Raw genomic sequence first — 20,709 nt, forward strand, 5'->3', positions numbered from 1 at the left:
TTGACCGCTTCAAAAACACGTTAACCGCACTATATTAATAAATAATTGCCGTCGCCGTTGCCGCAGTCCGGGTTCGTTTCGTTTGAAGTGCCGGATCCTGATGCCGGTGTGCTGCGAGGTGAGGTGCACGCCAACCGAAGGACGAAACCTTGAAAAGCCATAAATTCTATGCACGTTACATAAATCAATTAAAGTCATGTTAGCAGCATGACTCTGGCCGCACTCTGATTCTCGCCTCCCACAGGTGAGCTCCTCGCTCCCGGTGGGTGGTTAGTGTGGCTCGATGCAAGGAAACGTGCAACAAGAGGGCACCCTGGTGGGCCGAGTCCCGGATCAGGACATCCTGCCAGGCGGTCCGTTTGGTCCGGCTCGGGTGCTGCTCGGCTGGAGTTTCTGATTAGCAGGAACCGCCCGCTCCGGGAGCCAGTGGTTTGCTTTGTGCGATGCAGTTGCAGTTAAAAACTTGCTCCAACTCAGAGGCCACCCCACCTCGGGGGGATTCGACGACAAGGTGCCGATGCGACCGTCTTCCGCTGCGCGGCCAAGCGTGGTAACTAAATTTATTTGGTATTTTCACTTCAACCCAACCACGAGCTGTCAGAGCAGCGAAACAGCGAACAGCGTGGTCGGTGCCAGGTTCAGAACAGGGGTCCACATATCCCCAGCATATCCACATTCAGATGGTGTGAACATTCCGAACCGACGCGTATTCAACTTCGTATTTGCATCGCCCCGGCCTCAGACACCCGTCGTCGCCCCTTACGAATTTTTACGTCCTCTGCCGTGCCACCGGTTACCGTGGAGAGTACCGCCAGGATCAACGCTGGCCCCGGGGCGTAAATAATTAATGACGCTGCATTAACAACGATGCTGGGACGACGCGCATCACGAGCGTTGCGTTTATAAATGGCTAGCTTTTGCTTAAGCTTGGCGTCGTGTGAGAAGAAAAAGGTAATCAGCGCACCCGCAGTCCGTGGTTTACGGACGTTTATGACTAAATCCACCCGCCCGGAGATATGGTCGACATTAATCATGTGAAGGCAAGAAGTGGCATTCGCGTTTCCTTTGTGCGGTTATCGCGTCGAATTGTGCTGCTATTTTAATCCAGTTACAGTGAACTCATTATCAATCCGATTGGATGAGAATTTTCCATGGGGAAAGGATGAAATAGAAATCAACCTTCCGCAAACTTATCGTTCGTGTAAAATATCTCGAATTTTAATAGAATTTTACTAGCTCCGATAGCCGCACATCTGGTTCAATGTTGATTCCCGTTTTTTTTGCTGTCAATTAACAACTCCGAAGCATTTTTTTCCCCTTACAAAACCTAAAAAAGGAGTAAATTTCACACGCAGCACCAGGCGCCTCCATCGCGCCCAAATTGCAATTTGTTCCGCACCGAAAGCGGCGTACCGTAGCTCATAGTCGTAGGCACCATTTGCACCATTCCATTGTTCCATTAGCAAAATTGGCCAACCTGGGTAGAAGTAAAGAAACAGAAAAAAAACCGGAACCTGAAAAGATAACCCTTAAGGGGTTGAGTGGAAAAAAATCGCCAAATTCAGTCACAATCACGCGGTGGTACATTCCGGTAAGCTGACTACACGCCGGCCGGTCTGTGTGGGCGCGATTTCAAAGATTAACGCCAGTCCGAAAGCAAACGAAGATAATCAACCGCTTCCGTTGCGCACCGCGCGGCACGGTAATATCCCCTCCATCCTTCCGGTTTGCCATTGGCGCTGAACGGGTGAAACGGAGTGCAGAAATAAATAGCTCCCCTTTGCCCACCTCAGCTTGCTGTCGGATCGGTCGGATTTGGACGATGGGAATCCGCAGCACGCTGTACTAAAAATAATTAAACCCCTGAACCCCGTGAAAACCCTCGGCTGTCACCGGTCGGGAAACGGGAAACAAATACGGAGCGAAGAGGATATATTTTATAAAATACGAAACAAACACTGGACTACAAATAAGAACGCGCGAGAAGCGAGTTTGGGGAAACTCCCCAAACTGTATGGAGCCGGGGGGGGGCGCAGTTGAAGCAATTTCCCAAGGAGTCAGGAATGGGCAACGAAGACCGCCTCGCGGTGCCGGTCGGTGTAAGGTGAGAAATTTATGTTTCAATTTATTGCGTAGCACAATTACCGGCTTTTGGCGCCCGGTGGCAGTGAGGAATGTATCTCCGGGAAACGGGAATCTAATAGAGTACGCCGAAACCGACGAATACAGCTGTTCCGCTATGTGAGAGATACAGACAAAGTTACAGCCCAAGATTGCGGGTAAAGCGGGTGAGCACCGTGAGGAATCAATCCGATAACGAACTGGAGACTTTTGTAGACTGGTAACGTCGTGCCGCTGCTATGTGGGATTTCGTGGTATGTTCCGATCGCCTAGAACCCATTAGATTCCTTATCATTTTCCCACCAAGAATGCGCATCGTTTTGTTGGAACGAAAATCACATTAGTTCTTTTGGGAAAGAGTAATGAAAATACTTTTTCAACAGAAAGAGAAGAAAATTATTTAAAATCAAATTTCATTTCGTCTGACGTCGGGTCGTAAATTATTAACATTCTTATTGCTCAGTTAATACGTAAGGAACGAATTGATGTAATGAGAGGCGATAATGAAAAATTCACTCCATAATCTAAAGGCTAACCACATTTAAGGACCTACAATCAACACCCATGTGTTGGCTGATTGAACACATTTTCATCGAAAAAATCCACATCCATTGCGCATTAATAACGGGAACGCTGACAACAATCGCCACGGGCAAATGTCGTGCGTGCCAACCGACCGGATGATATCACGTTTTCCTGTGAAATACGATACAGCGAAGCTTTTGTGAAGCACAAACGCAAAATGAGTGACACAACGCGTTGGAACGCAGTTCGTAGTGTGGCGTAATGACAGTTTGAGTTGTCCGAATTTACTCTCGAATACCATACATTTGATCCTATTGCGACTCACAATACGCAACTGTGGCAGCAAATTCGTACAAGGCCCGCATTGCAACGTCATCCATCAGCATATTGCGTCCGTCATTGCGAAGCTACGGGAAGAATTTTAATTAATTTTAATTAATTTTAATCTGCCCTGCGGTCTGACTGCACACGAAAATTAATTATGGCAAAGCATTGACCTTCGGTGGTTGATGATCCATGATTTTGTACACGAAATGTGAACAATCGCGGAATGCGCTGCTCCTGTGGCTTTTTTATTCGGTTTAGTTTGATTGTGTTGTTGTTGACTTTGATAAAGTCATTTGCATTATAGAACAGGATGACATTATATCCTCGCTATGCATTCAATATCCATTACAATCATTAGTTGATCACACCATTGATCCCTAATGATGGTCATTTTATAAAGCATTTTTAACCCGATAGATGATGCAGTTCCTTACACAGTTGCAAAAGTTAACTTTAGCATAGTTAAAGAATAAACTTTTCATCAACGCAAAAAACACATTCGTTTCATTTTCTGTTTAAAGCAATTCAACCTTCAAGAATTATTTTTGTATTGAAGACAGCATAGATCATCAAACTGATCGCAGGCTCATTCGATAGATCTTGTAACCGGAAACCGTTATCAACAGGCAGACGAAGCTGGTCAACACAAAGCTGAATGAATTGTCCACGGCGAGTTGTTGCCATTTCAGGCGAATTTCTTCACGGAACAGACAAGTGGACAGTTCGAGATTGGTTCGAGACCACTCCATCGCTACATCACATCAAAAGGCATACGCATTCGAAAGAAAGCCAACTTCCTCGATTTCCTGTGAAAACTTCGTTAGCAATAACTGCTTCACTGGGCGAATGCATGGATCCAAACGAGACATCTTGTCCTACAACTGCAAAAAAAAATAGAAACTAGAAGGTCCACCGTCATCTAACATAATACTGACATCATCGATAAATCATCTACCTACCCCCGACAGCCCGCAGTGAAAGTGCCAGCAACAGCACGGAACAGCCAACAGACCCTGGAAGACTCAATTGTCAGTTCGTTAAATATTTACCAGGCCAGCCAGCTACCGGCAAAAGTCGGCTGTTGAACACTTGTTCCGTCATCGCCTGTGCTTACCATAATCGATCACGCCACCGACGACGAGGACGACGCTGGGAGACGATGTCTAATCATGCAGAATGACGGAAACGAATGACGTCGAATGCCAACGGGTGAACGGGCCCTACTGGATGCAAACCCTTGGTCTTGGAGAATTAAACAACCATCCAGCCATATTTCATAACCTTTTTCTTCCCGCTCCAGGTCCAGGCGCTTGTCGGACGTTCCCAGTTGGGTCCTAATTTCCACATCACCGAGCAGAAGGACATTTTCTCTCCTAATTCCGTAATGCGTCATCATGCGCCGCACGGGCGTTAGATTTGGGTGCCGATGGAACGTCGTTTCCGTTGACAAACGTCGTCCTTTCGGTCACTCGTTTGTAGCGATGTTTGGAGGTAATTGTTTTACGATTTGATGATGATTAATTGTACATCGTTCCGTTATGGAACCCGCCGCCAGCCCTGGCGGTCCACCCAGGGGCCTCGAGGGCACCGGGCGAAGATCCCTCTCCAAAGTTTTCCCGCATTGTCTTTTGACGAATCGCGTTGCGAGAAACTTGTTTTGCCGGCAAATGGGTGCGCTCACCGTTCGCTCGGGGGACGCCGGGAAAATTCGAACATATTGCCGGATCCTCGATGGCCGGGAGTCCGTGCGACGGGCAACTTCTTTCACCGCCGCTGACCTTGGCGTGATAGCTTCGTTTGTGCTTTCGCCCTTTCGACTTGGCCTTCGCGCGATCGGCGGCGGATGCTTCTTAAATTTTCCATCAGAAAACTTTTCCCTTTTTCCACTGGCACTCTTTTCAAAACGGGGGTCAAAACCGGCCGTCTCCGCTCCGCTGGAACATTTCTCCCTCTTTCTCGCGCCATTCCGCTCTCTCTTTCTCTCTACCTCTCGCTTTGAAAGCTGTCTCACGCAATATCGCGTTTCGCCCTTCCCGGTTTTGATCCGGACACCGGAGGTGCTGCAGAGAGTCGTGGCCTCCGCGGAGCCAAGTCGGTGGAAGGAAAATTGAAAGGAATCTTTACGGAAAGCCGGCGAGCGAACGCAGCTGCGGCGTAGAGCGCCTCGGAAAAGGGCGAAAACATTGTCGGCATCATAAATTAAAGCTAATTGTATTGGGCGGTGTTTGCATGTCGGTCGTTTGGCGCAGAGCTTGCGCACCTTCGCGAAGCAGAGGCCTCCCGGCACGTGGCGGGTATTAGCGTGTGGAGCACGAGACGTAGGCCGGGCTTCTGGGACGTCGGGCAAGGTGTCGAAAACTGGCGTAAAACAGGCCAAATGTGACGCTAAGCATTAGACGTATGTCGGTTCCTGCGTCGCAGGAGCTCCACGTCATCGAAAAGGAAAAACTTCTCTGGCTCCTATTGTGCAACGTTCTCGACGGTGCCTCTTGCTAAATGTACTGCAATATAAAACACAACCCAAAAACCCTTTAAATACGTATCTGGGGATACTGTTCTTTACTTTACGTTAAATGTTTTTTCGAAGCCTATATTTTTAAAATAATTCCATAATCGTCTGGTAGCAATACAAACACACCAGATCTCGGAATGGTTGGATTAATACATCGGTGGACCAACGTGAGAAAGATCTTTAACGTCGAAATGTTCAAGCTAAACGCTCCTGCTACGAATTTGCGAAATTGAAGAAGACAAACATCGGAAGTCATAATCGGTTAATCTGAATCAGATTTCCGTTATAAACATCCTCTTATCGCGCTGCAACAAAAATATGCATCACAAACGTTTCGGATCGAGAACATGATGAGATCATTAAAAACTTGTGCTACAACAACACTCCCGTAATCCCGTCGTGGTCGAATCCGTCTCGCCCCAGGTAAGTTTCTCGCGTCGAAAAAGGCTTCACTCACAACGCCTTCCACAGTGACGCTTGATGGACGATTTGTTTTAATAAGAAAACGAGTTGAATTTGATCAAAAACTTTCACTATCCCGGCGCTGCTTAGTGACTCCCGGCGGGCACTCCCGACAGTTCATCTCACTTTCTGTTTCCCTGCGCAAATCCCGGTGGCCAGCCAGCAGGATGTTCCGAGAGAGAGAGAGAGGAAGAGCTGCGGCCATCACTGTTGCTCACCTCGTTGGATGGATTTGAATGACGGGTTTTGATATTTTATTTGAACTTTTAATATTTTTTTTGTTTACTTTATAAACTTTCCGCAACTTTCCGCGCGTTTGATGGGTAGTGAGGCAAAGTAATTTTTCAACGTTCGCCGCGCAAGATGAGCTGCAAAGACTGACTGCGCGAGACGCAACACTAGTCATCGACCGTTGATGAACAGCGGCGGGAATAAATTGTGTGCAAAGCCAAGGAAGAAAACTTTCCATTTCTCATCCGACACCGGGCAGCAGTCGCGCGCCCTGTGGTTATGAGGTCGCTCAGGTCGCCGGTTGGTAAATACCATGCTACGATGATTTATTGTTTCTGCGCTTCATCAGGGTCCTGGTAACTGGTGAGCGTAGTCCCTGGTCGACGACGACGTTCCGTTGCGCGCTTGCCCGAGTCAAACGAAAGGTCCTGCGGCGCAGTGAAACGCTTGATGGCAGCACACCCACAAGAAAAAGTTCCAAAGCTCCGCAAAGTCAATATCGATTAAGGGGCACAAGCAATCGGGCTCACCACCGACCCGACATGGTACGTCTTGGCGAGGGACACACGGCCACTGTGCGGGTTCGTACGTACAAAGCACTTCCGAAACATGTCGGATGTATGTCGTTTGCATTTGATGCTGATCGTCAATAAAGACGATGCCCTACTTTCCTCCGGTTTCAACCGTAAAATCTAATGTGCGCCAGAACTGGGTCAATCACAAACCATAACAACCACGCTGGTGGGTAGACTTTAAACCAATCTTAATTGATTGGGTGTAACGAAAATGGGCTTATGAGATAGCGCGTACAGAATTATCAGTATTAACCGAGCGACAAATTGTTATGCAAACGCATTTTCATTAATCAAAATTGTCTCGATGTTTATTCTTTCTACCTGGACAAAACGAAGTCTGATAAAACAAGGTAAATATTTCCTTTTCCAACTTTCCTTTTCCTTGGTATTGACTTCATTCATTTTCTTTTGTTATTCACGTCAGCAAAAAAATTTCTACAGCCTAACGATAGATATTCACTCAAGTTTCCCTGTTTAAAAGAAGCATTAATATAGTTTACCAAAAAAAAAATTATAATGATAAAAGAAATAAAACTAATAAATACGGCCCTAGGTAGCATGGGTAGCGATTTGTTAGTTTAGGTTACTAAACTAATCATTTTGGTTCTACCGTAAATAAGCCAGACAAATGTAACAAACCAAACTTAAAGCCTTCATAATATTCCAAACATTGTCATGCTTTGCCTAAGAATCCATCTACTGTAGAATTTTGGGTTTATGGAGTATTGAACGGAATCGAACAATAGTTTAAAACATTTTCATAGATTAAAATGGTTAAAATTAATGGTTAAAAACCAAGCGAAATTAAATGGTTTCGAAAATGTACGCCATCATTTTAATGTTAGTGTCAATTTTTTTTGGGAAACTTCTATCTTGGCTGACGATGAAACGGTAACGTGAAGCAGCGATGGTGATTCACTTTTCCCGCTCTGTGCTTCTACTGTTCCTACTAAGCTCGCCCATAAAGTGTTCCGATTCTGGCAGCGATTCTCGCTGACAGCACGACAAGCGCATAAACATACATCCCCGAAGCGGCGCCCAGCCGGACCGGGAAGAAATGAAGTATCGGTAACGTGTGCGAAAAGCCAACCAACGGGCAACAATGGGCAGAGACGACCCGAGTGCAAAGGCGAACACAATCGTGCACAATGAACGGCCGGGCCAACAAACACTAAGCCCGTGATTTCGAACGCTTCGGAAGACGGATACACCCAGCGAAGCACACACTCCAATAAAAAATGTACTTAAAAGAAGTTGAAATAAATTTTAAGCCCGCCAACCGGCAAGGAGCCGGAGCGGCACCGAAAGCGTCACACTAAAAATTACAGGAAGTGAGCGAAAGAAAATAAACTTCCTGCCGGGTGGCCGGGTGACTGGCCGGGCACCGCACCGGGCCCAGAGCAACAAGGGCAACGAGGGCGAGGCAAAAAGTTTGGGAAAATTATTAGCTCCATAAATGGCATGATGTACGGCATGTCCGACATACGGCGGTCCCGTGGGGTCGGAAATTGACCATCGGCCGGCACATTCGTTCACACAAACACATCCACTTGCATACGTACGAAGGTTGCAGGACGAAGGAAGACAGAAAGTGGAGGCTCACGGTGGGACGGAATTAAGTATTTCACTTGGCAGATTGAACGGCACCGGGTTGCTGGCCTGTGAAAAAGGGGTAACTTATAGTGCCTGAGCCTGCGGAAAACTTTGCCGACCATCGCCGCACAATGGCGTAACGTTAACAACAACATCGCCGCACAAGCAACGCCCGGCAAAACAAGGCAAAGGGAGCAAAACAGGGAACCCTCGTCCACGGTGGCTCACTCTGATGACTATCCTTGCCCCGCTCCGGGTTGACCCGGCGTCACTTGCCGGGTTTCATTGCGAAATAAACATGGGGATTTTATTGTCACAGTAACATAGTGGTCAGCAACGACACGGGATGGGTCCGAGTATTTTTTCTGTGCGAATCTCCGCCACGGCAAAGTAACGGCTTACGAGCCAAATGGTCACTCAACAGCCGGCTCCGGGCTCCGGCTTCGACCCGAGCCGGGCCCGATAGACGGAGGCCGACAAAGGGGCCAACGGTGGAGTCTGCAGTGATTTCAAACGGCGATTTTAGCGAAAAACTCCCCTTCCCGGGGCGAAAAACTCCCTCAAAATGCCCGGGGCGATTGGAAAAGTACGGCACAATGATGCTTCACACAAAGGCACAATAAAATGCGTTTTCTATCGCGATTACAGTAATTGCCTCCTATGCAAGATTTAATTTAAAAGAAATTATCAACATAAAACTGGAATAAAAAAACTCAAAAAGTCCCTCGTCACGCCTCATTTCCTTCTCATTTCTCAATGATCCGGCGTTTCAGAGGATCGGACTATCTGGTGACGTTTGTGATCAGCTTACCTTCTCACTTCCCGTTGCTCCTCCGTTTCAGACAATCGGGCTTCCCGGTGGAGTATCGGATCGGTTTCCTTTCCCGCTTCCCGTTGCAGAATTTGCACATGTCGAGTTTGGTTCGATTTGTTCCACAAAGGTAGGTAGGGATTTGTTGTTAGAGGGTAGTGTTTTTTGCGGCACCAGAAAATCGTTTGGCCAGGACGGCGATGTTTTGACGAATATTTGCAACTGATTTTTCCAATTAAAAAAATGACCACACGCTGGCAGCGTGTTACGAAAACTGCACAACCCAATGGAATAAGCCTAAGAAGTTGCGCAGCATGTCAGCACCCTTGCGTCAGGTCGAAAAGAAAAGCGAAAGACGCGTTTTCTCAAATGTTTTTCCTGAAGCTTTCGACGGAAGCCCATTTTCTTCCATGCATTGCTACGATTCTTATATTACTTTCCTTCACCATTTCTTTCGGTGAGCAATTTCTTTCCAATTTCAGCGGAAATAAAGAAAATTCTTAAGACGGCCTTTGAGGTTTTAAGAGAAAACGTTTGGAAATAAATACAAGCCGAAGGTCTTAATGAGAACCACTACAATGAACAGGCACACATCACATAGCTGGCCCCCAACAGTCAGTGGGCCGTAAAGGTGATCCGCGTTGGCCGGACCCTGTTCGGCAAACCGATCGAGCTTCCAGACGATCAGGTTTCACCGGGAAGCCGATCAGCTTCCTTGCGTGTTTTGAGCTGAGCTGGAACTTCAAACTGGAACATAAGTTCGTTGCTAAACTGACGGTCACATAATTCAAAGTAGTGGTTTTCGGGTACAGCCAGGTACCTCGATGAATGCTAAGATCGAGAAAGAACTTTCATTTATCCATACATTAGCAGCACCTAAAACGGATACGCTAGACGCACCTGATGGCAAGTTAGTATTCAATGTGGCAATATCGACGAACTCATCACTAAGATTTCTTGTACATGGCAAAGACATCCTTAGGGTAACATATTTAATCCAAACCCGATCCTAATCCAAACGCAGAAGAGTAATAAAAATGTTGTGGTGCAACAAATTTTCCCGAATCATCTTCGACCAAGCCAGTTCGGTTGCCGATTGCCGATTGAGCTACAGGTTTACAGTGGGGCCATCGTGCGACGATAGCGGCCATGACGGGGAACAATATGTCCCAGGGGGAACGGAACGAAAAAGTTTCCACAAAACATCCAAACCTCAAAACCACGCGGCTTACACCAGAGCTTACAGACCGACCAGTCGACTATCCCGCAACTGATCGATCACTAATGGCGGTGTCGGTGGCGGTGATTAATGGAAAGTGCCTGCAAAACGAACAACTATATACGGCGTGGAAAGTGCGGTCTGCCATGCCCTCCACACCGCGGATGGCCCCGGGGAAGAATGTCGGGCGGTCGGTTGGAAGCAAAACGATGAGAGTTCATCAAAAGGAAAGGCACCAAACGAAAGGATCTGGTTTGAAAAGTGAGCGTGAGTGTGGGAATACATATTTCAACACAGCATGAAGCCGTCGGTCGATGCGGAGAGCAATAAGAGCCATCGCCTTCGATGACCCGTCTTATGCAACATCACACCCCGGCACCGGCACATGCTGACAACTAACGCAACCGGCGCATAACGGAGTTCGCACGCTTCCGGCGATTGACTAGCCCCGTGTCGGTTCACGATGAAAAATGGAGCGCTGCTTCTTCCCGGCCCGCTTGCAGGCCCCATGAGAGTGGCTTCCGGTGCAACGGCGTGCAGTCGGAACAGTGCTCCCGCAAACCGCAACCGGTTCCTTTGGAAACCATTTTGACTGTGGTTTTGCACCCCGCCGGGGGGGGCCTCTTGGCAAGAAATGGAATAATAATGGATTATTGCACTTCCCGAGCGAACCTAACCGCAGCTCACTAACAACCCGCAGCCGTTGCCCACTGGCGAAGCAACTGCACCGCCGGCCGGCAGACGTAGACAGGAGAAGTAATGGTTCCCGCAGCCACCCAGCCATTGAACATCCATTTGCCGGTGGCGCCCGGCGCCATTTTCTCACTCATTCAGCCTCCATTTTCTTCGGTACTTTCCTTTGGCGTTGCTACCAGGACTACAATACGACTCGACCGGGGAGCCGATAGCCGTAAGAAAGAGTGAGAGGAACGGGAAAAAGGGGGAAAATGACCACATTTTCTTCGACCACCGTTCAGCTGGGTTGTTTCGCTTTGGGCGAGCGTGTTAAATGGTTACTTTTTAATTTGGAAATGGATGCAGCGAAAACTTTCCCTGCGGCCCCATTGTCGGTCGCTTTGTTTCGCCCTTTTGGTTGCGTTTTATTTTGCACACAGTTTGGCCCACTTTGGCCCGCGGCCCACTGGAACTCCCGTTTCGTGTGGCACGAAAGGAGTTTAAAGCATTTGAAGCACACCCGTGAAGTTGGCGCAAAGTAGATATGGCGCGGTGGCAGAATAAAATCATCTTCTATCGTGGGAAGGTGATGACAAAAAAAATCAGTACTCCACTCCAAAACTGTGTTCGGTGTGGACGTGGAGAAGGAAAAAGTTGGAAACCTCCCGACGTTCACGACGTAGCTACCGGTAGCGGGTAGTTTTTATGTAGCACCAAAGTGCTGCCAGATTCGTTCGCTTTAAGCTGCTGGTCATGGGACGAGCTGGCTGGCTGGCGAAAGTATGATAAACATCTGTGCCCATTAATTCTTTTCCGAGCATAAATTCGGTGAGAAAACGTAACCTCAATCGCTTACCTAGGATCTTAATTATTCAGACCCGACCCCAGCGGAATAGCAAGCATTTTATTCATGAAAATGAATAATCCCATCACGATCGTACCGGTACCGGAAACAGCAAAAACACGGATCGAATAAAACGCAGAGAATAAGAAGATGGAGCACTTTTCGCTACAACTAAATGCACTTCCCCCTGTTTGGCCGCGTGTGTTTGTGGCACGAAAAGACTTTATTTCCTAAAATCGAGCAAACTTGCCACATGCTGATGGAAGCAAAACCCTGGAAGCTCCCGTTCGGTTTCGCCGCTCACACCGTTCGGTGCGGTTGTTTCGTTTCCTGCAATCGATTGGTGGCATTAAACTTAAATCAAATCGCAGCCTCTTGGCGGTCGTGAAGAAATGTAAATGGAACGGAGCAGCCCCGAGAACGGAACGAAATGCCACGCCATGGAAATGGCACCTTCGTGGGTAAAAGGTGCCAGGCCAGCAAAAGTGAAACGTGGGCAAATCAAAGAGGATTAAATGTAAATAGTGTTGCGCTGTGCAAATGGCAAATCGAGCCGAGGGACGGATCGATGAGGAAAAAAGGAATCCTCCGGCCGTGGCTTTTCTTCAGTGCCGTAAAATGATGATGAATTTGCTCTTTCTCGGAAGCCGTTCGGTTGGATCGGTTTCACATCGGATGGCACGTCTCTCTGCTTGGCTAGCTTCATGCTCTGTATTTTGTGAGTATAACTTGAACACAATTGTGCTTTGAACGCGATTTTAATTTGATTTTTTACCGAACGGGAAAAAAAGGTAGGTCTCCAGAATTAAACATTCCAAATAAAAAAACAGGAGAGAGAAAAGCCCGAGAAGAAAATGGTTTCTTAACGTCATTTTTAGCCGCAACGTAGGAGAAGTATTAATTTGTTAACCATTTGGGCATCCTTGCAATCATAACCGTAACACCATCCAAAATTGGTGAATACTACAAACCGAAAGCTGGTGTGTTCCGCCAATCACGTCTAAATTCGTGTGCATTTCAAAGAGTTGTGTAACACAACAAGGACTTGTGTAACTTTTGATTCCCCGATTCAATGTTAGCGTCCGTACTGGAGACTGGTCCTTTTTTTGTGCTTCGTCTCAAAATGGCTCCCGCCAGCTTCGGCATCGACACTTTGCCCTGCAAAAAAAAAAGATCCCCGAAACCCCAAACAAACAAACCCGTTATACGCACTGTTTGCCCCGGGTGGCGACATTCGCGCTTCGTCCACACCCAGGTGTTGTTTCTCTGTCGTTTGTAGGCAAACATTTGCCCACGCCAGATGCCTTGTAAGCCACCATCTAAGTAAGACCAAACGGCACCCAGATCAAACGCAAAGCCCGGCTAACGCCGATATGACTCCACCACCCGGCAAAGGATGCAGCAACGAGACCAGCTTGGCAATGGGAAAGGTAAGACAAGCTGGCCCACGATCGCTCAACGGTGCCGTGTTTACCCTGTGGTCTTACCGGGAAATTTGTGGCCATTTTTTGTGCTGAATGAATCGCTGTTTTCTTCGCGCTTATGATGGCAACGCCGCCGGTTCAAACCCGAGAAGAAAGCAACGAAGAAGAATTTTTGTGCACCGAAAAGGCCAGTGGTTCGAATAAACCAATCCACAGTCGGGGCGCAAGAGTTGAAAAGTGAAGAAATTCAATCAAATCAATCTAACCGACTGTTATGGGCCAAATTTTGAGCGATTTTGCACTGTTTTTTTCGGTGCGAGTTTGTGGATCAACCGACCAAGCTGACCGAGCTTAACTTTATTCTGGGTTTTTCTTCCGAAAACCACACCTAATGAAGCATTAAACATCAATGGACACGAAGCAAAAAAAGGCAAGCCACGAAGCAAAACACGAGCGAAAACCTGCACCGGGCAACGCAATTTACGAATAAACTAGTTTCATGGAAACTTTCTTTATTTATCCATCCAAAGCGATAGAAACGTTAGATTTCGCAAAGAACCGTGCCGGTTCCTGCCGGCAAATAGGACGGTCGCCCAATCTGGAGCAAACAATGGATGTTGAAAGAGAGAAAAACTATTACGGAGTTTGCTCAAATCATACGATGCACACACTGGACGCAACCGAGCCACAGATTCCTCGATACCGTAGTTGACGCGAACGACTTCTCCATTCCACTTTCAGCACTATTTGTCGCCAGATCGCTTCAAGATTTGTTGCAGGTGTTGGGCACTGTTTCAGGGTAAGAGTTGAAAGTTTCAGCAAAAACCAGTTTCGTATCGTCCCTGCGTGGCTCTGCGTTGTAGCGACCGACGGAAGGTTGCGACCCTAGAAACGGAACCACCGGCAGTGGTGCTCTCTGTTTTATGCTTTGAGGCGTTTTACACAATGTTCAAAGTTTCGCCCTGCTTAGGCAATAAAACGGTGTGTGATATGACCGTCGTAAAAAATTACACACATATCCAGTCGGAAAAGAAAAATGGCTGCAGGGACCTTGAAACAGTGGCGAGGGAGTCCGAAAATGGCGAGACGAGGCCCTTCGCTTCCGGCCCTTTTATTCGCCCGGCCCTTTTCCATCCGTGCCTGTTAACGCATTGCAAATGAGGTGAAAATGTGCACCATTTTCTGGTACTTGGGACTTGGCTATTTTTGCTCCATTCTTCACTTCATTCCTCACGGTGAACCCAAACCGGACCGTTGCTGCTGAAGAGTTGAACCACCTCGAACCTATGGCTGGTAACAGCTAACCCATTCCGACGTTCCCATCGCTTCGCCAAGGCTTACAGCTTCCCGCCTCTTACACTTACACAGTGAAGCTATTTCCAGCCTTTGGCTTTGAATTCTCAGCTCAGCCCACAGTCCAACAACGCGAAACATGCGAAGGCATGCCACTCTCTTTCTTTTTCCTTTCCAACCCAATCATTTTCTTATGCATTGCAGCAAAGTTCTTGGGTTACAATAACCCCTCATAGAGTTACCGGACCAATCAAGTACTTTTTTTTCTGTGCGCCCGGCACAGTAATCTTGCCAGAACGGGTAGGAAACTATTTTTTCCCGCCGCAATCGCATCACAAACTACTACTACGGATGGTGATGGCACAAGTTGATGATAAGAAATGATACGACAGACCCGGCACAGATAAGCAAATTTCTGCTGGTTGGAAAGCACAAATGGCGGGCCAGATATTGTCTGGTCTGAGTCAAGACGCCCGAGTGGCGAAGCGGAAAGGTAAATAAACAAAAGTTTATTTAAATACGGCGAGGCGCATTGGTTTGCTTTCGTCTATATTTTCTGATTTCTCGTGCTCGTTTATTTTTCCCTTGTCTTTGCATAAAAACTTTGTTGTGGTTTGTTTTCCTTTCATTCCAGACCCCATTAAAGTTGGCTGGACTCATATTTGAAGTATTTTATTTTCCCAGTGGAGACGCCTGGTGCTCTACGCGAACGAGAGGACCCAATCGGTGTGCTCTATTTGAACTGGTTTATTTCCTGGTCATTGTTTTATTCCTTTTTATGGCCTTTGTTTCTTACCGGTTCATTTGTTGACCTCCATTTTGTAAGTATTATGGGTTTAAAAAACAAAAGGCTGAAACCTTAACAAGAAGTGCTGAGCATAACTAGCCAAGCGTAAGTAGACTGGAACCAAAGTTGGGGTTTATTTTATGCTAATGTAAGCTCCCCTATCAAAGTTGCTGTAACAATGGCAAAGCAAATTTAGCATGAAAAGAGGTTTAGGTTTCGATTATCAAAACAGGTTAAACTTCTGTTCCTTCATGTTCAATTATAAAGACCGATGCTGGGCTTGCCGGAACACGAAATCCAACTAAAGGTTGAAATCGGATAACAGGATCCGCTTTTCCTTTTCTTGTGTGGCTATAAACCGTTTCTGATTATTTCTAGAATACTCACAGCCGCACTCCATTATGCGTGGTGGGTAGCAAGTAAAAATTAAATAAAAGATCCACTGCGAAAACTATTTTATTGCACTCTTTGCATGAACTTCAACTGCTATTCATTATCGTCACCGCAATACGGCGGCAGCAATACATAACTCAGCACGTGCAACTTTGTGAAAAGGGCCATTGAAAGTGTGGCATGAATGCATTTCTGCCATCCAACCGCACAACAGCACCAGCTACACTGTGGTCGTTCATTTGTTCGTCAGTGAAGGAAAAAGTCCGACTTTGGGAAACGGAAAACCTATCCTGCATGGCCGGGAAACTGTCTGAGCGGCCACAGCTCATTTCTCGGCGAACAGGACGAACGACAGACCGAGACAGACGAGCCGAGCCGAAGCTGTGTTCGGGGAGGCATCGACATGTGGCAATGTGAAAAATCGAGTCGGAAAAACATTCTCGAAAATTCGAAGTTTGAAGCACCATAAAAGCACACACACTCTGAGGGCTCGGCGGGAACCAACCGAAGTGACCGAAACCCATTATGGGCGCCAGAGTTCGATAAGACAAAGTTTTAATTGAATTGCTGCTTGCTCTAATTCGTCTTCTGACGCTTTTGAAGATGGACTCTGATTCGTGGCCGCGTGCCATCGAGCAGGGGCTTCATCCCCTTCTCAATTTATGTGTGTTGGTTTGAGTGGGGCTGTACTTCTTTTTTGCCCTCTGTCCAGGAAGAACAAACTTTTAAGCCCCCGGGAGCGCCCGTTTCCGTTTTCATCGGTCTCGGAGTGTCGAGCATCGATGCGGAAGGACACTCGCCAGTGTTCATCGGCGCCTGTGAAGCGCCGTGGACGAGACACTCAAGGATTTGTGCTCCTCCTCCTCCACGGTCTCGAACGTCGTCGACTAATTGGTCTATTGTTTGATCCGCTGGCATGGAAGTAAAAGAATTCGAAATGGAATTTCCTTCCGGATGACGATACCCGCGTCCGTCGATGACCGCGTCCGTCGGGCGAACTTCCGGCCAAACTCGGACTTTGGCTTCTCGTTCACCATCGGCAGCAGTTTCTGGTGCTGAACCTTCGATCCCGAGGTGCGCCCCCGAGTGGGAAGGAAAAATTCGGTAAAGGCATCATCCGATTGAAGCGCCGTTTTGTTTCCGAGGCCCCCCTCCCAACGTTCCTTTTCGCCCGAAAGCTCCGGAAACGACCAAATGGCTTGCAATGATCGTGACCCAGCCCCAGGTCCAGGTGGTTTTGTGGCGTCAATGGTAGAACTATCCTGCCGAAGTTGTGGGCTAGCGTGTGGCCACTGCAGTTCGATTGAGCCGTAGTCAATTTGGTAAAGATACGTACATGTTATCCTCAAAATCGATAAACAACGCATAGGGCGTTATTAAAGCGGCATTTCTCGTGTAAATGATAGATATTAAAAATAATTCTAACAAATAAATACTGATTCAAAACCTTATCCTAAAACTAAACTAAATCTGAAACCTACAGCGGAACTATAGCAACTTTTCGTCTAGTCCCTCGAAGAACTGGGTTAGGTGACTTTAATTTCTTGTAAACTAGATAATTGAGCCAACTGTTGTAATGATGTCTCTCACGTTCGCCACCGAGAACCCAATGGCCCAGTCAAATACAAATACATTATATTCGTACGTTACACCGTAAGCGTGGCCTGTGCTACGATGGACCATTTAGCTTTCATTGCACGAGATTGCATTCCCGACACCGGGCGACGGATTTATCAGACGATGATGGACGAAAACTATTTTTCATTGTGTCGCTGAAGTTTGGAGCATCGTACGGTCCGGCGAACCAAGCCGAGCTGTCGCAAAGCTGTCGCCGTAACCCACGCAAAGTGTTGCCGTTGACAGGTGCCGTTTGTGAAACTTTCACGCCCGCTACACCAAGAAACATACACAAGACAGTGTCCACAGGACAGTGCCGGGCGCGAATGACTTTAAGGTTGTGGCTGGCGTCCGTTGCTTAAAAAACCCGACAAAAAGTACGTCACAGCAAATGTTGCTGCCTTCCGAAGGTTGCCCGAAGTCACGTCCCGACTGCCAGGCACTTTTTAAGGCACCTCCTTCTGGGAGAAAGAAAACAGAGAGAGAGAGGGACATAGCATAAGACTCATAAAAAGGCTGTCCGCAGGAAAAGACAAAACCGCCACGAACGCGTCTCCCGTTTCACGTACGCTAGATGATATCCCGAATGAATCTTGATGATTAATCATTAATCTTCTGTGTCATGTTTACATGCACGGCGGACTTCCGACGGTCGGGAGCACCGCTAGGCTTTTTATGCCATCCGGTGGGCGGCCCTTTACTAACTCCCTTGCCGTGCGCACATGATTGTGCCATCCGTCAAGCCCATGCGGATTGGCGACGGAAGGAACGATTGCTGGCTGGCGAAACCCTTGCGAGGGTTTGCGGCGGTGAAAGGCTTCGGTTTTGTTTGCCTTTGTTGCCTTCGTCGCCACTTTTTTGGGTGGGTCGCACATCCTTCGCGAGTTAATCCTTTTGGCATGCGTGCCACACCCGGGCGATCCTTTGGTCAAAACCGAGCGGTCCGTCTTTCTTTGGTTCACTTCGCCCCGGATGGCAACCGTACGGCGGACGTAAATGGCACGGTGCTGCCGACTGACCGTGGGTACCGTACGAGCGGTAGGGAAAAGGGAAACAGATGAATGGATAAAAAACTCATTGCAAAAACCACCGCACCGGACATGTAAACAGCTGCCAAACATCCGGTACAACGGCCATTTCCGTGCCTACAGCTCCAAGAGCGCGTCGAACTTACCGACACAGCGGCTGAAGTAGTGGCCACTGAATGTAGCTTTCGCGTGAACGGCGCCATAGGAGGTTTGGTCCCCGATGAAAGAAACAATGCTGTCCTTTCGCCGGGATGGAGTCGACGATTCGCAGCAAGGGTAAGACATACGAAGCGATGGTTGCGGTTTGAAGGGTGCGGTCCATCCCACACACTGCTTGTCCACATCTAGGTGGAGATGAAAAACGCCGATAGCCATCCCGCTGGTCCTATTGGAGACGACACCGTCACGATCCGTCACGATCCGTTTGAAGCACGGGATCTACGGTCACTGACCGTCTGCTGCTTTAAGCGCGCCGCTGCCGCTTGCCATTAACGAGTGCTCGTCGGTTTTCGCGTTCGGTTATCGTTTTAATTGGTCGTTACGAAACACAAAACATGGTTCTGTGGCAAATCCATGAGTAAAAACACTTCAATGGTTTCAGCAACCTTACTCGGCGATGTCAATGTTCCTCTGGTGTGCGGGGCTCCCACTAAGAGATGGTTCGACATGGTCTGCTATTTAATGTCGATCTGGAAGAAGCGCAAACTTCGGTCTCGACTCGACTCGTTGTGTCACAATTAACACGTGTATTGCAGCCTTCGACATCATCGCCGTTCACGCTTTAGATTTGAAAGAGGCATCGGTGGGCAAGCCAAGCCCATAGCAGACGGTGGCCCATACTGGCCAAGCACTACAGAAGCAATCAAATCTACTTGCGAGCTGACTGGACTTGCATGGAAGGAACTGGAGTGTACAGCAGCTCTGGTGATCGGCGATCCGATGCCAGCAGTCTGAAGCATGGATTAGGTAGAAGGTGATTCGTGGCGTACGGGATCCGTAGAGCTGCCGACTGCGGACTATGTGAGCTTTCGAACCCCTACAACCTTGATTTCCTTGTCTTGATCAGATGCTGGGTCCTTGTCTTGTGCCAGATACTATAAACATCACTCTCGTTCATCTTCATCACAAAAAATAGTTCATTGTTCCAAACGGCTTTTGGGAACTGACTGAGAAACTCGAATACATGGATTTGTACGCGAGTTCACTCGAACACAGAAGGAACATAGAACGCTCTTTCTTTGTCTGTTAATAGGAACATGAAAACAGCGTTTGTTGTTTGTATCCTTTTCTATTTACACTTTATTCGTTGAATTCATACATATTTGGGTTTTGAAAAAAGAATCATGAAAAAACGAATTTATGTTTATAACATAAAATTTCAAGTAACATCTATCGCTATCAAATTTCTAGTTCAACAAAATTTTGTACGGTAACATCAATTGTATTGCCACATACCCAAGGCCTGTCTTTATTGACATTAGCACTCGAGATGTGCTGCTATGCCGCATATCAAAAGCGATACGGTGCCTAACCGTCTATGCGGACACAAAGTGCCGGTGTAATTGCACTTCAATTATTAGGAACAGCGGGTTGTAACGAACGTTTGCTTTCACTTCCGATCAAATCGGTTATTTTTCATGGTCGATGGTACACTAAAACTGGCAGCATATGAAAGCTTATATATTATGAGTTTGGAAGATAGCACGTAAACCTCGGTGCTGAAGGCAGCAAAAGCGTTTAGGTTCTGCATCTTTCCAGTCTATGGCTTCGGTTATGTGTTACCGGTCGGATTGATCAAGAATATTCGCCTTGCTTATGGGCCACTGTAAGTGACGCTGAGACTGCTGTTCCTGGAGGCTCGGGGCTTCACCGAGAACCACTGGATGCTCGCCCTTCATGATTGTATTGGAGTTAAGTAGTGAGTGCTGCTGAAAGACGTGAGCTTCGCTGAATTCTGCTGGATGTTCGAGCACCGGGATTGTAGAGAAGGTGAGTACTTCGCCTTGCCCGCAAAACTGATGGTCCAATGTTGCGCTTTGGCTGTCAAGTTGTTGGCCCATAACGGTAGGGGTTTCCTGGAGTTCATCAGGATGTTCGCTCTCCATGATTGTATTGGATTTAAGTAGTGAGTGCTGCTGAAAGACGTGAGCTTCGCTGAATTCTACTGGATGTTCGAGCACCGGGATTGTAGAGAAGGTGAATACTTCGCCTTGCCCGCAAAGCTTATGGTCCAATGTTGTAGAGGCTTCGTCGATTTCTTCAGGAGATTTGT

This window comes from Anopheles bellator, chromosome 2 (assembly GCF_943735745.2).
Source record: "Anopheles bellator chromosome 2, idAnoBellAS_SP24_06.2, whole genome shotgun sequence".
NCBI lineage: Eukaryota > Metazoa > Arthropoda > Insecta > Diptera > Culicidae > Anopheles > Anopheles bellator.